Source organism: Mus pahari, chromosome 8 (assembly GCF_900095145.1).
Source record: "Mus pahari chromosome 8, PAHARI_EIJ_v1.1, whole genome shotgun sequence".
NCBI lineage: Eukaryota > Metazoa > Chordata > Mammalia > Rodentia > Muridae > Mus > Mus pahari.
Window position 1 is genome coordinate 92,880,492 of NC_034597.1, and position 17,285 is coordinate 92,897,776.

Consider the following 17,285-nt stretch of genomic DNA (forward strand, 5'->3'; position numbering starts at 1 on the left):
CACCACCTGGGGATCCATCCCATAATCAGCCACCAAATACAGCCACTATTGCATATGCCAGCAAGATTTTGCTGAAAGGACCCTGATATAGCTGTCTCATGTGAGGCTATGCCAGTGCCTGGCAAATACAGAAGTGGATGCTCACAGTCATCTTTTGGATGGAACACAGGGCCCCCAATGGAGGAGGTAGAGAAAGTACCCAAGGAGCTGAAGGGGTCTGCAACTCTGTAGGTGGAACAACAATATGAACTAACCAGTACCCCTAGAGCTCATGTCTCTAGCTGCATATGTAGCAGAGGATGGCCTAGTTGCCCATCATTAGGAAGAGAGGACCTTTGGTCTTGCAAACTTTATATGCCCCAGTATAGTTCCTGGGGAATGCTAGGGCCAAGAAGTGGGAATGGGTGGGTAGGGACCAGGGCAAAGGGAGGGTATAGGGGACATTCAGGATAGCATTTGAAATGTAAATGAAGAAAATATCTAATAAAAAATTGAAAAAAAAAGAAATGGAATGCTGATTAAGTGTATTATATGAGGTATGCTCAATATGAGTACTCCTGGTAAAATCATTGATACTACTTAATATTAGATGACATTAAGAACTCTAAATGTATTAGTTAGGGGAATGAAAGACCAGACAGATCGAAAACAAATAGAATTAAGATTGGTTTAACCATCTTACAGATATGCATGGGAATAAGTATAATTTTAAAAATGGAAATGACAATATTAAGCAACAATTATCAAATCTGTCTGTTTAAAATTTATTAAGAAGACCTTTAAAACCACCTACAAGTATCTGAGCCTTAAAGTCTACTAAAAGACCCCAAATCTTTGGAGATGGGGGGGGTCTTTGATGGCACTTAAAATAATTTCCCCATACGATTTGAATCACTATCTGTACTAATAACGGCACACAGTTGTAAGGTCATGGGTATTAGAATGGAGACAACTTTCCCTGTCATTCTCAAGTTGAATGGACCTGGGTAAGACAATAAAAGGCAGTACTCAACTGGACTGACTGAGCACTGGCATTATCTAGTACTCACATCTGGGCCCTACCTGCTTTATCTTGTATTCAGTGGTGACAGGGCAGTTGGGGGGGCAGAGCTATATTCAGGCATTGCATCAAGATTCTAATGTGCAGCCAGAATCCCGGACTCGTGTTCTAATATGAACTATGTCTTCTATAACACAGCCGCAGTACTTCACAGGATCTTAGTGTGCTTTGATTTTCTTAATGCTTTACTGGTGTGTGTGTGTGTGTGTGTGTGTGTGTGTGTGTGTGTGTACTCACACAGCTCCTTTCATAAAAGCTGCATTCATTGTTTTTCATGTTTTCTGAAACTCTTCAACTCCAGAAAAATTGACTCTATAAAAGAGAACATTAAAATCAAGGCTTTTGTCAAGCTGACAAAAGAAAAGATCAGATCCCCTCTATATTTTAAGAAGCCCAAACTCATGAAGGACTTTCTGATGAAACATCATGGTAAGATGAATAGACCTAAGTTCCGGAAATGGGGCAGTCAGGGTCTTGGAATTAATCTTACTCCTTTTGAAGAACTTTCAAAAGCATTGTCTTGAGATTCTATAGACATTAAGGCTGAGGGTCTCGAATAGATTAGTGTTGTCTCATTTTTGTTCAGGAGCTTATTGAAATGGGATACTTGTGTGTGTGTGTGTGTGTGTGTGTGTGTGTGTGTGTGTGTGTGTGTGTGTGTAACTGTCGCTTTTTAAAAAAGGTAAGCCTTCCTGCTGATAAACGATTTGTTTGTCTGTTAAGTGTGATCTTTTTTTTTTTTTTAATGGTAAAGTGAAGGTCATTAAAACCAAAGATGACAATCATTTTGTCATAAGCACCCAATTTGGATATGTAAATAAAAGCCTGTTCCAATTCTCTTGGGTCTGACTTTGGGGCTATAGTGAAACACCACTAATGTAAACAGATATACTCTTAGTCATGGGCTGTTATCACTTATGAGTCAGACTATCACTACCACCTAATAAATAAGTTCCTGTGCTTTCGGTCCCATCATGTATCTGGGCAGGACCACCCTGTCACTCCTGAGAGCACACATAAGCTTTTAGTCTGGTTGAGTTTACCTTCTCCTTTGAAGTACAAACCCATCAGCCTCCAACATTTTCATCAAACTGAGCTGCATCCTAAGATGCTCTTGACAGGCCCCTACACTGGATGAACAGTTTCCTTTAGTACCTAGGAAGGCCTCTAGGGTCTCTGGAGCCCTTACTCTACTCTGCCACCATGCCACTTTTATGGCTGTGACAAAAGTCGCTTAGTAGTATATTATCACAATGGCATTCATATTTCAACATAGGAATTTTGTAGGACCCCCTCAAGCATCTAGTCCACAGCAGGCATGATATTTTTACATGCAAGGGACTAATGAGAAAATTAAGGCCAGAGATACATTAAATAATTTGGGGCAGGGTACATAGGTGCTAAGTGACAGAACTGAAGTTTATAAATCTGGATTTGATGACAAAGCGCAGGCTTTTCCTAGAGCATGTCATAGGCTGACAATGTTTCCTAACAGAGAAACATGACCAGTTCCTTTGGATGTCATTTGTATTATAGTGCTCTGATAAAGTCACTCCAATTATGGTCATTTTAACCATTTATTTCATTTATTTTAATCTTTTATTTCGACGCTCTAGTTTTCTAAACACATTAAATAGAATTTCCAAAATAGTTTTAGGGATCAAGAAGGATTTTTATGTTGCCATGATTTTTTAAAAGATCTATATTTTTATTTTTTATATGTATGAGTGTCTTCACTGAATGTTTATGTGTGCACCACACATATGCCCAGTACCTGAGATGGCCAGAAAGGGGAGCTAGATCCCCTGGAACTATAGTTACAGATGGCTGTAAGCTGCCATATAGATGCTGGGAACTTAGCCTGGGTCCTCTAAAAGAGAAGCAAGTGTTCTTAACCACTGAGCTATCAGTCTGCTCCTCTATCATACATATTTAAGTCTTATATAATGGCATCTCTTTCAAAGACAGGCTCTACTCCATTTCCCTTTATATATTGGCAGCTGTATCAAGAGGAGGTACTTTCCACTTCCCTTCACAGAGCTTGATAAACATTTTGCAGCAAATATATGTCCATTATCTTAAAAGCAATCTGCTGTCAGTAAGTATAAGACTACTTCTCAAGTCCAATAAAATATAATTGGTGTTGCTACTAATGTTCTACAAGCATATGGTAGTATCTGAATGACGAGGGGAGTCACCACATTCAAAGATTTTATAATTTAGTGTTAACAAGAACATATTAGCTGGGAGTGGTGGTGCATGTCTTTAATCCCAGCACTCAGGAGGCAGAGGCAGGTGAATTTCCGAGTTCAAGGCCAGCCTGGTCTACAGAATGAGTTCCAGGACAGCCAGGGCTATACAGAGACATGTATCAAAAAACCAAAAAAAAAAAAAAAGAACATATTAAAGTCAGTTGAAGTGGTGGACAGCTGTAATCCCAGCCCTCAGGAGGCTGAAGCAGAAGAATTGAGTGTATGGACTCCATAGTAAATTTCAGGCCTGTATCAGTTCCTTGGCAAGATTTTATCTCAACAAAATAAAACAAAACAACGTGTTAAACATTACAATGATAGTTTTCTTTAAAGACATTGACTTAACATACTTGGGTATGCAATAGGGATAAGCTCTTTGATCTTCATTTTTCCAGTGGGAAGCACAAGCCACGAAGAAGGGATGGCTGCTTCAGTGTCCTGGTGGGGCAGCCACAGGATCCCTCATGCTACTCCCTGCAAAGTTGTACAACTGGCTTCCCTCCTGTGCCTAGCAACATCTCCCTCATCCACCGTGAGTTAGACCTTGGTAAGAATTGTGAAATCTTTAGTTCCCATGAGTGTTTATTGAAGACTGATGACTCTGAGAGAATTTTCACAGGTTTGATACCTAGAAAACGAGAACACAGAAAATTCAGTAGAATTTACATATACTCCAAAATCCTGCACATCCAATTAGACTTTCTTTTCTTTATTACAGTCCTCTAGAATACATATGCTTTGTGGCTCGTGTTTCAGTGGGCACCAGGAATCACACCAGCAAACATTTACGAATACAATGAGAACCCCCTTGGCAAGATCTCTTATCTCAAAGATCTTCTACTCAAGAGGAGGTCAGGAAGAGGAGATAAAAATCCTTAAGTAAGTCAGCCATGAAGTAAAGATGTGCTGTAAAGAAAAGAAAGTCAGCCAGTGAGATAAAGGATGAATTGTGAAATACTAGAATGTTTCAGGAGGTTCTCATTTAAAGACGCCTTGTGTCAGCTGAAGGGAGGAAGAACCAACCCAGTGATGGTCCTGGCAGACTCTTCTAGGCCTTCAAGGTAGCAAATGTAAAACCTCTTGTAAAAGAGTGAAGTTGGTATGTAACAAAAAAGGCCACGCTGGCTGGACCAGCATAAGTGAGGGGGGAGAAGGAGGGAAAGGAAAAAGGGGGTGCATGTGTGAGGGTTTTATGATGACTTTAGTTCTTTCAGTGAAATAAAGAATAAGGTTTGGTAGCGGAACATCCTGCGTTTTGCTTTGAGGGTAGTTACGTGCTGAGAATTTATAGGTGGATCAAAGGCAGTAAGAATATAACATGTATCATGTAGGAGATGGCTGAAATAGCTCAGGAGGGAGGCAGAAGTGGCTTAGTGTGGCACGCAGCTGTGCTGAGGCTCTGTAGGATTTGGGGAGCATTGCAATAATCTCTGGATGTAACAGAGGCAAGTTTGAAGGAGGACGGCATGGTCACTGGCCTGGAGAATCAGTTTGATGCAGTCCTTGCTGACAGCCACTAGGCCTGGGGATGCTTAGAGGAACACACTTCGGAGGCACATGAAGGTTCAGATCTTGGTGTGTGAAGGGAAGGAGCCCAAGCGGAGCTGTGGAATCTTTCAGAGGTGGGGAGAGATCTTCCCTAGTGGCCTACGTCCAGGCACAGAGCAAGGAGGTGAGATTCAAAGCAAGGAGACTCAAGAAGCTCTTTAGGACATGCCAGGTCCTGGGAGTGAATGTGGGAGATGAGAGTCTTCCAGACCTCACCCTCCAGCACGTGCCCAGGATGGGGCTAGGAGTCTCTGGCCTGTGAGCTTCTTCAGACTTTCCCCCACACTGAATTCATCTGAATTCATCATTGCTTTTCTTAACGAGTCACTGGCTTCATTGGTCAACAACAGTATCCACTGATCCCTGAGACTCTGTGCATCCTTAACATCAGGATAATGAGATGATGCTAAGTCATTGTGAACCATCCGTAGATTTTGAAGAATCCCCTAAACTGAACAAGAGAAATGCACAATAAGGTTCAGCAGAGCAGAGAACCACTTTCACTTGACTTTTTTCTTTTAGAGGTAGATTTGTCATTTAAAGACAGTACCCTTTCCCTCCTAGAGATAGTTCCAATAAACCACTGTGTTTATAACAATTAACTGTTAGTTATTTTAAAATGTTGTATGTATCTTCTAAAGTTAAACTCCTAAAAGACTTAGGGTCCTATTAAATTATTTTCTTGGCATATATATTTACTTTCCAGTTGCACAATAAGCAACCATGATCTCATGTAAACATTAGAGATGGATTTGCCATAATCCATAGATTTGAAACTCGAGGTCAGGGTTTCAGCAGGGTCGGTATCATCTTAGTGCTGTCTCTGGTTTATGATTGCCACTCCCCCAAGTCCTCACCTCATCTTCCCTGTGCATGACTCCTAGAACCTCTTACTAGAACCACCAAACCCAGACACGTTTGTGGATGCCAGCAAGTGCTTACTGACAGAGCCTGTTATAGCTGTCTCCTGAGAGGCTCCGCCAGTGCCTGACAAATACCATTGGACAGAGCACAGGGTCCCCAATGAAGGAGCTAGAGAAAGGACCCAAGGAGCTGAAGGGGTTAGCAGCCCCATAGGAGGAACAACAATATGAACCAACCAGTACCCCCAGAGCTCCCAGGGACTAAACCACCAACCAAAGAGTACACATGGTGGGACTCATGGCTCTAGCTGCATATGTAGCAGAGGATGGCCTAGTCAGTCATCAATGAGAGGAGAGGCCCTTGGTCCTGTGAAAGTTCTATGCCCCAGTTTAGGGGAATGCCAGGGCCAGGAAGCAGGAATGGGTGGGTTGGTGGGCAGGGGGAGGAGAAGGGGAAAGGGGGTCTTCAGAGGGGAAACCAGGAAAGGGGATAATATTTGAACTGTAAATAAAATAAATATCTAATTAAAAAGTCTTATTACAAGGACTCTAGTCTTAATTAGAGCTGAACCCACCCAATTGCCTTGGGTTTAGCCCAGTTACTGCTTTAAAGGCCCTGCTTCCAAAACAGAGTCTCATGCTAGTGCACTACAGATTGACGCCACAACATATACATTTTGACAAACACAGTTTGGCTTGCAGCAGTGTACACACTGAGGCTGCTATTCAAATATGTTCAAAGGTAGTTTTATCAAAGTGTCCAGGACTGACCAGGATGTTTCGCATTTAAAATTCAGTTTTCTGACTATCTGTACAAGTCTCTGAAATGATCCCTCATATTTTGTTTCTTGTTTGCTTGTTTCTGAGAGCACAGGATTGTGTTAGAATAACAGTATGCACTGTTGATGTGCTGCTCCTCCAAAAGAAAAAGGAAGAAGCCGTACAACGGGAAATAAATGGTCTCAAAAATAAATAAATAAATAAAAAATGCATCCTGATAACTGAAAACACTTCTTAAGGTTCTTACTGCTCTCCCAAGTTAGTCCTGTAAGTTTTTTCTTACATATGACAGAATAAAATATCTATATTGAGAGCTCCACCCTAAATCACATGCATGTGAAGCCCCCAAATAGTACTTATGGCCCTAATTAAAACTCAATTCTCTCGGTGTTCACTATCATACGAGTGGGGGAGGAGATAACAGATGAACACATTTCACGACCTCTGCATATCCTTGCGTTCATTAAGAAAACCGGTGCTTTCCCCAAGGCAGGAAATGGCTTGCCAGAAGCCCCGAGCCTCACGAAAGGAGGAGGAGGATAAAGAAATGTTGAAAGCTGGACATATTTTCTCCTTAGACCTTATATTTGTCTCCTTCTATTAGATTTATTTTTGGCACAGAGAAGAGCGCATCCATACAGGGAACACTTTAGAACTGCTTGTGATGAGCAGGCGCGCTTCCAAGAGGAAATGTAACCGTGCCTTCATCTGGTGGAGCGGATCAATGCGCAGTAAAAGATCATGTTCAGTTACTTCATTTTTTTTTGAATTAGAATTAATGGCTCATTAGTCTTGATCATATCAATATTATAACACCACTTACATTTGGTGGAAAAGCGAATGGTGGAGTGCACTTTCTTCTTTTCCTCTTACTGAGTAGACTGTGCGCGAGCCTCAGGGAAAAGCCTGGCATCTCCGAGGTGGCCCTTTGCAAACAAGCTCCATTTAGGGAAAATGCGGACTCCTGTGTGAGGCATTTGGAAAGAGTTAAAAGGTTCAAAAGGTTTGGGTCACTTGGGACACATATTAGTGTGGCTCCCGCTTTAGGCAACTGGCTGGAGCCTTGGAACCAGACACCCTCAACATTTCTTTGGCCACATGTTGGACCATATGTTGGAAACTGAAAAAGAAAAAAAAAAAGGCATTAAGTATCTCTTGAACATCTCTCCCAAAGGAAATTCTATCTACAAAGGAGCATATATTCAATTCATGTAGGGTTTGGGGGAAGAAGTGGGTTGAGACTTGTAAACTAAAACTAAGGTCAGGCATATGGGGATTTTATTAAACAAGTCCTTTCTTTTACAGATACTAGATTTGGTCCAAAAGAATTAGCAACCAGAAAGGCTCTGAAAGGAAAGCAAACTAATTTCATTGAAGAGACTACTAGACCCACAGCTAGAACTATACCTCCATATGGTTTCTTCCACCGGCTAAGTACGGGGTGCTGGGGAATAGCATTTACTGCTCGCCTGCATCTTTTTTTCTTTGGTTGTCACAACTCCTCACATCTCTCATCCTGTTAGTTACCATTCATAGAGCCCATCCTATCATAGAGAGGGTTGTGGCAGAGGATAAAGCAGCAGGAGTGTGGCAACCCCTCACATTGTCTCTGCAGTCAGACAGTGGAGAGTAGATAGGAAGTCTATGAACCCCAAGGAGCTCCTCCAGTGACATGAAATATCCCAAACTCCACAGCTTCCCAAACCGATGTCACCAGTTGGGGATCAAGTGTTCAAACACAGGGGCACATTTCACATTCAAAACCCAGCCTCCACCTGACTGGGCTGCACGTCTGCAGCAAGTGGGTTGGTCTTGTAACTTTACAACCACAGTGATTTGGCGTAAAGGTGAAACAGCATCATACCAGATGTGCTCAATGAGTGTCTCCCATGGGATCTTCTTGGAACTACTAGGAACCAGGTATGCCCTTTATACTGGGATTATTTAGTCATAATCTGAGCTAGTAGCCGGTGGCCTCTTTCTTTTCTATAGAAAAGCCTGTGAAGACAGAGATGAGCTGAACTTAGTGGGCATGGAGTTAGTCCATCCTGGAAGTAGCATTGTGCGCTCAGAAATTGGGTGCTAATTATAGCTGTGACTTGGCTGTTTCAAACTCAGCTATTATGTGTGCACATTAAATTTATCGCTCAGATTTATCACTAGTGAAGGAACAACCTATTGAGTGAACTCCTAAGTCTCTTTACATCTTGGAGTGTTCCAAGGGCCTAAATCTTAACATTGTGGCACGTGTTATAGAAGAATTTGTTGTAATGCTGCTCAGCTTCCAAAAGCAAATGAACCTCAGAAACCCCTGAACTTCCTCTCAAAAATTTCCCTCAGCTACGTATACTTAGGTGTTGGATTAAATTTACCTTTAACAATGAATGAAGTGTGTGATGAAAAAATTAATAGCATAAACAGGGTTAGAGTGTAGGCTTTCAAACCCTTTTAAAAACACAAACAGCTTCGAAGAGAAGAAAGTATGTTGAAAATCTAATGTCTATTCATTAAAGTATGCCTAAGTGTTAAATATAGCCATCACATCTACTTGAAAGGAATGAAACTTAATATTTTTCTTAAAATGTGATGAATAATTAAGACTAAGCAATCCCTTTGTACCAATCAACACAAAGTTAGTGTTCCGTTCAAAAACTCTGTCCATAGATGCTGTCTTTTATCTTCCTGTATCATGAGTATACGTCAGCAAAGAAAAAAGAATGGGAATGGAGATCACATCATTTACCTTGAGAATAGACATCCAGGAACTGGGCACACTGGTGAAGATTAAACAGCATGATTTAAAAGCCGAAGTGTCCAAGCTCCCATTTCTTTTTATCGGTTTTCTTAAACTTAGGGAGAATAATGAAAAATTTAATATAAATATCCTTTCTTTTCCTACCCCTTGAGGAGAACTACATAAGTCTCATAAGCTAATTTTTAGATGAGACTCAACGTGAATAGAAATATCAGGTTGACAGTGTTGAATTATGACACACTGCAGAACAGGCTCAAAAGAAAAGCAGCACTTAGCACCCACAGCAGCTGAAAGCTACTTGCTAGCACACTTAGCATCCCCTCCTGATGTGGGGATATGGATGATGTGAGTCATGGATAATGATAATCAAAGTGGGGAAGGAAGAGAGGCTTTGAGTAAGCTCCAGCAATTTAAAAACCCATAGCGGTGGATAATGTTTTTATTGCTGCCCCCCAGTTTTCAGGATGGACCACCAGCTCTCTGTGTGGAGGAGTTTTGTACTGGCCTCTCTTCATGCTCCCTGGAGTGATTACTTCCACAAGCACTGTGCTGGAGCCTGACTGCCCGTGTGGTACCCTGTGAGTGCATCGGCTGAGGTTTTGGAAGAATGGTCCTGTTTTAGTGGTGGGGTCTCTAATGTATTACCAGGAGCAAGAGGGGGGAAAAATAAAGATAATCCATTTTCTAATGCAGAAGTAACTTAGGAAATCCCTGATGGGAAAGTTCATCCCTGACTATTTTTGAAAGTGTTTTCCAGCACTAATTTACCAGAGTAGACTCTGTGGTTTGTGCCTGTGTATAAGGTATCAGAGATGAGTCGTCTAAGGAGTGAAAGATATTTGTGCATTATCAGCTTTGTGAGGCTCTGGGAAAGCATGAAAAAAAAAAAGCCATACAAGTTCAATTCATAAAAGGATGTGCTGTAGGCTTCCTCTTCATAAGCAGAGAATGAATGTATCCAAGAGGCACTTGTGAAGGTTCTGTGGATATACAATCCCTATGTAGATTAGCACTTTCTCAAACTCTGGCCTTCATAAGAGTCACTGAGCAATTTTTAGTTAACTGGTTTTTAGGTATTATTGCCAGAAATACTGAGCTAGCAGCTGGGGAAGCATTATAAAACCTGTTTTTCCATTTGAGAGATTTACAAACAACCTTGGCTTTTTAACACTGCTGTTTTTAAGTGGTACCAGTATCAGTTTGTCAGAAATAATCGCTTAGTCTCCATGCTGAAAGGAGGTCCAGTGGTCTACAAATTTGAAATACACAATGCCTTCTTGGCTTGCCTCCAGAGAAAGAGACAGTGCAATTGCTCACATATACACAGAAAAATTAAAGCATCTTAGGTTAGACTTAGACGTGAGAGGGTTTTATAGAACATTTGAAAATTAACCAAGACTTTAAGGATTGTCATATATGATCCAATCACTTTGTTTCTTCCCATGTGAGGGAAATGTGACAGAGTTAGAGAAGCTATAATGCCTGGACTGTTATCATTCTGTTAAGAGCTGGGGTTGGGGCTTGGAAACATTTGTGCTTGAATGCAGCTAAAGCACAAAAGGATACACAGACACATAAAGAATAGAGGATAATAGGAAACACAGAGCAGTATCCTATTAAAATGTATGGGAAAATATGATGATGTAGCTAAAAAAACAAACAGTGCAATTTCCAGATTTCAGTTGACAAAATAGAGATGTGTCAGTAGTAGTCAATGGTATGCAGTTTATAAACCATATGGGGAAAAAGTTGTAGGCTAGGGCTCTGTAGATCTACCACTTAGATTACATTAGATAATAACTATTGGACACCACTGGATTTTTACATGATATATTCATTTAATCTTTTGGAAAAAAAAAACCTCAGTTGAAAATTCTTTGTTTATCTCTGTACCCCATTTTTTAATGGGGTTATTTGAATTTCTGGAGTCCAGCTTCCTGAGCTCTTTGTATATATTGGATATTAGTCCTCTATCAGATTTAGGATTGGTAAAAATCCTTTCCCAATCTGTTGGTGGCCTTTTTGTCTTGTTGACAGTGTCTTTCAGCTATTGGACGGAGCACAGGGCCCCCAATGGAGGAGCTAGAGAAAGTACCCAAGGAGCTGAAGGGGGATTCAACCCTGTAGGTGGAATAACAATATGAACTAACCAGTACCCCCTGAGCTCGTGTCTCTAGCTGCATATGTAGCAGAAGATGGCCAAATCGGCCATCATTGGGAAGAGAGGCCCCTTGGTCTTGCAAACTTTATATGACCCAGCACAGGGGAAGGCCAGGGCCAATAAGTGGGAGTGGATGGATAGGGGAGCAGGGGCAGGGAGAGGGTATGGGGGAACTTTCGGGATAGTATTTGAAATGTAAATAAAGAAAATAATAAAAAAAATAAAGAAAGAAAAAAGAAAAAGAAAAAACCTAAAAATTGGAAAATGTTACTTCCAATTTCATATATGAAAAACAATCTTGTAATGGTTTGCACAGGTGGGAAATAGAAAGTGAAGATGCTAACATGTCTGCATTTCCAGTCTCTCAAAACCAGCACTCTAGAGAGCTTGGCACACCCAGTCCTAAGTAGGAGGGTCTTCATCAAATCCCTCCCCTGAGGGCTTAGGGAACCATGCAGAGGAGGAGGCAGAAAGACACCAAGGAAACAGAGTCCAGACACAGCAGGACTGAGGCAGGGATGAACTCACAGAGACTGTGGCAGCATGCACAGGGCCGGGTCAGGTCCAAGCCAGATGGGCTCCCAGAGCTGAGAGAGACATGAGTCCTGATCACTAACCAAGAAGCTATCTCCAATTAACAGTACTCACAAAGGAAAATTTAGTTTTCTTCAATGTAGTCTCACTTATACCCCATAGTAGATGTGAATATAAAATGGACTTACTGGTAGATTTTTTTTTTTTTTTTTTGTCTCATATTGTTTTCTCTGGGCACTAAAAAAAACTTACTTTTTTTTTTTATCTTGTAAATTACTCCTGATTTCATGGTGTTGTTGTTGTTGTTGTTGCTGTTGTTGTCGTTGTTGTGTGTCTGTGTGCGTGCCTGCGTGCTTCTCTTGCTTTTTAAAAGATTTTTTTTAAAAAAAATTTGTTTTTGGTTTGCTTCTTTGCTTGTTTGTTTTATTTTACTTCTTGTGTGTTTTCTAAAGAGACAGGAAAAGAAGGCACAGACATGGATTAGACTGGAGGATCTGGGAGCAGATGAGGGAAAGGAAACTGTGATCAGAATATACTGCATTGAAAATAAAACAATTACTTTCAAAGAAACAAAAACAGAGCAGCAATTTAGACAAAGTTATTTTCTCACCAGGATGACTTCATGCTTCGAGAAATATCCAGATTACTAGATGACAAGATCAGGATCATGAAAGGGTCCTGGAAGAATAAAAATAATGATGAAGTTTAAGAATGCATAAGATATTATACATTTAAGTTATAAAAACAGATGCACATCTGTGAGGGTGTTGATTTAATAAAAATTTATATCAAGACATCTGAGGGGTTTCAGTTGCGTGTGTGAGTGTGTGTGTGTGTGTGTGCGCACACACACACACACACACACACACTCTAGTGTAAAGTAACTGCCAGCTAGTTTCTGCAATTTATCAGTCACCAGATAGATATGTGTTTTAGATGTTTTAGATCACAGTTGGAACTATTCGGAAGTTCAGTATCCTTAAAGGAGATGCAGACTAAGATGAATTCAAAGGAGGAGGTCTTTTCTTGCAAAGAGGAACTTCCTGGTCCCAGGTAGCAGAATATGAAACTGCCTCCTCTTCTCTACTTCCTACTGTTCTTGCTCTCCTGTGTCCCTCTTTTTTCTCTTCCTCCTCTCATCTGTCTCTATTCCTTTGTTCCCTACCTTGATTTTTCTCTTATTTCAGCTTCCTGGTTTCATTCTTACTCTCCCTGGTGGAGCTGTAAGTCATGGTGTTCCTGGGTTCTAGCAGCTAACTGCTGGTCAAGGGGAAGTCTGTGACATTAATGGGCCACCTCTCATTTATCATTAATTTCTATTTCTAATAATAATGATACACAGGACAGTATGGGACAGAGTGATTTAATCTCCAGAAGCCTGCCTGTGTGTGCCTCACCATGATTTCTGTATGCTGCCATGGTTCTTGTGGTTTTCCTTCCTTCCTTCCTTCCTTCCTTCCTTCCTTCCTTCCTTCCTTCCTTCCTTCCTTCCTTCCTTCCTCTCTCCCTCCTTCCCTCCCTCTCTCTCCTTCCTTCCTTCCCTTGCCTTTTCTTTCTTTCTTTCTTTCTTTCTTTCTTTCTTTCTTTCTTTCTTTCTTTCTTTCTTTCTTTCTTTCTTTCTTTCTTTCTTTCTGTCACTATTAGCTCAACAAAACCAAGAAAAACAGAATGTTTATCTTTAGTTTAGGCATGTGAGTGTTTGCCTGCATGTGTACCATATACCCGAGGAGGACAGAAGGGGACATAATATTGCCTGAAACTAGAATAATAATGGGTTGTGAGCTGCCATGTGGATAATGGAAGCTACCTGGGTCCTTTAGCAGGAGCAGAAAGTGCTCTCAACCATGGGGAATTCTCTCTATCCCCAACCAAGGCACTGATGCTTGTGTCCTTACCAACTTGTTCATTCAGGTATTAGTGATACTTAGGTAAAGACCCGACAAGACTGGCTCTCCATTTCCTCATTCTCACCTTGTTCATCTTCCTCACTTCTGTTTATGCTTTGGAGGTATTCTAGATTCTAAATGTATATAAGATTTAATGTTAACACATAAAGAAAATTATTCTTAGGAAATTTAGTGAGACAGAATAGTGCTTCTGGATAATTTCAGGTACAGAAGAAATGTGTGTGGCAAATGATGGGCAAATGGAGCTAATGAAAAAGTATGATGTTCCTTCTAACCGAGGAAAGGTGACATTTATCAAGGCCCATGCAGAACTTTGGATAGAAAAGAACCATCCTCGTTTGGAAAGGAACCAGAGGAAAATGACAATGAGAGGAAGGGCGGGAGAAGATGATGATAATTCTGGTTGGTTTTGTGAGTCTTTGAAGTTGTCAGCCACGTTTACAGGCTGTCTTTCTTCCTCCTGTAAACTCTGTAGTAGGCTTTACTCCCATTCTTCAGGCAAAGGTACAGAAGACTGGATAGTTTGGCTTGCACTAAGTTCCAGAGCTGTCTGGTTACCGTGGCAACATCACCAGTGATGTTATCCAGTTCTTCCTCATCTACTCATTCCAACCTCCTCTGTTCACCATGCTCTCTATACGGTTGGAAAACTCTACTAAAACAAAACTATCAAAGAGGGTTCTAGGGAGGTGCTTCCCTCAGTAAAGTGCTCGCTGTAGAAGTCTAAAGACCTGGATTTGGATCTCCAGCCCTCACATAAAGAGTTATGTGCTGGAGTCCCATATATGCTTGTAACTTCAAACCACAGGAAGAGGAGAGAGGGGATCCTGAAGCCCTGTCCAGCTAGTGGATATGAGCCAGTGACAGATCCAGGCTCAAAAAAAAAAAAAAAAAATGGAGTCGCAATCGAGGAAGACCTCTGACATCACCCATTGGCTGCCAAATGGACATGCACACACGTGTACCACATATAGATGGTATGCATAACATATACATGAGTAAAATAGTCTCTGATTCCTTTTTCTCTGCATGGAAAGAAGCAACTAGAAAGGTCATCTGTCATTCATTCATAAGACAAACCAGGTAAGGTTACACACATTCTCCTGCTCCTGAGATCTGATCAATGTCTCCCAGGCCTGGCTGGATGTTCTGTCAGATTTCCTAAATGGAAGACCTGGCGTGTCCATAGACTGTACTTTGCCAGTCACTAAAAGCCCCTTTACCCAACCAAAATGCAGGTGTTTCTAATTCAGCCAGTATTCATCAGTCCAGCATGAAATTAAAGCACTGGGGTACCATGTCCTGTTGGCTGAGATTTCAGAGGCTGGATGGAGAAGGGCAGCTATTTCCTAGTATCAGCTAGAGAGTTTTCTTTTTCAGAGAGCGCGAGAGAAACTAAGTATATTCTAAGTAGAGTTTATATTAAGTACCTGACTCCTGCTGTGCACAGTGATATGTGGTTGTTTTATAAATTAGCCACATTTGAATTCTAAATCACTACAGGTACAACAGAACCTTTGATATAAGAGTGAGCTTATTTCCTAACAAACAGAATCCTTGCTCAACAGCCGGCTGGGGGAAGGGTTGGCTCTGCTGTTGGAGGAACGTATCTGCTACTAAGTAATATTCTCGGTACCTGGTGGTACAAAATAATGATATTGATAAGAAGAATAAATCTGATCTTGGCTGTTTTGTGTCAAAATAGTAGAAGAAAAATTTTTGTGCAAGTGTGCAGAAAAGTAATAAAACTGCTTAAGGAACAAATTTAATGGCTTCTAAGACAATATATTTCTAATAATTGTTTATACTTCTAATTTAACACTATTATTCCTACCAGGAAGCTCATTTCTAAAGGTGGTAAGATTGGAATAAAACTGAAGATTCTTAATTCAAAGGAATTCAGAAGTATTAGGTCTGATTTCTATAATGTTCAGTTCTTGGTCTCAAAAAATTCCTTATAATAAATCTTGTGTAGGCTTCCATAGCTTTTCCTTGATCTTCCTCAAGGCATATGGGGGTGAGGAAGGCATAGATCTTAGGCAAATTTTCTGTAAGTAATTTTTAGATTATTACTAAAGGCATTACCACAATTTGTAGCCATGCTTCTAGTTTAAGAAGTTAAAAACATCAAACTTTAAGGTGGGGAGATAGATATGTATTAAAACAGTACTTGGCAGCTGTCAGCAAAGTTGCTGGGAACAATTCAATGAGGCATTGAATAATCAACCTTGTAATTTTGGGCTATTTTTCTGTGTATGAGAATCTGGCCTTGTCTAGTTATACCATCAGCATGTTTGAATTCAAACCACCTCTTCTGGTCCTCATACTAGCAAGAAATAAGTTTTCTAAGGCAAGTTTGAAATCTGTTGGCAAGTCCAGTGGAAAATCCTGCAGCCATTGCTTAAGTTCCGCCTCTTCTGGGGATATATAAAACCTTCTGTCTCCTGGGTTGTCAGGTCAGCGCTTTTGAGGAGCACTTAGAAAGGACGGCATCCCCGCCTTTCCATCAATGACAGCCGAAAGCCCTAACTACTAGTAATGGCATAATGGGGAGTTAAGAGAGAACTCCAGAAAGGGTCTCAGGAAATACTTTCCCAGAGACAGTCAATACGAAGATGAGGTTGCCTTCCAGAGTGAGCGGTCAAGGCTTGTCACCAGGATTCTGCCCATTTGTGCTATTAATACTGCAGCTGCTCTCATGGCTCTGTGCGCGTTGATCAAGCACCGCTTGTGCCGCGGGCTCCTTGTGGAACAGACTTAGACAGAGTGTCTGCAAGAGAGAGCACTCCAAGTATTCTGTAGGAAACAACTCCTGAGCTGACAAGGAGAGAGGAATGGATAGTCTCCTTCCCAAGTCTCTGTTTCTATTATAAATTAGATGCCTACTTAAAAAATGAGCAAAGCATAAATAATTTAAAAGAAATCAAAGGCCTTTATTACCACCACTGTACCCGGCTTCTGAAGCTAGCTCGTCTGCCCTGGCACATTTATGGATGTTTGCTCTGCTTTGCTCTCTATTTCTCCCACAAGGAAGTGTGCACTAAAGAAGAAAAACAAAATAAAATGAAAAGTAAAGGAAAGAAACCTCTTGGTATTTTTTTCTTGATGTGGTTCAGCCTCTGTCTGACACATGACTGCCTCCCTTTCTTTCCCAAAGGAAGGACTGGGTTGCTTTAAAACTGGGGGTGGGGGTAGATCACAGGACAAAGCCATCAGGGATGTTCTGGGAAACATTCAAAAAGAAGTCTTCACAAAGCCTGTTGTCCTGTTGTCCATTTCCATTCTTGCAGTGTCTTGTAGCTCTGGTTGCAACCTCATCTCCCTCCTTTCTCTTCTCTTCTCTTCTCTTCTCTTCTCTTCTCTTCTCTTCTCTTCTCTTCTCTTCTCTTCTCTTCTCTTCTCTTCTCTTCTCTTCTCTTCTCTCC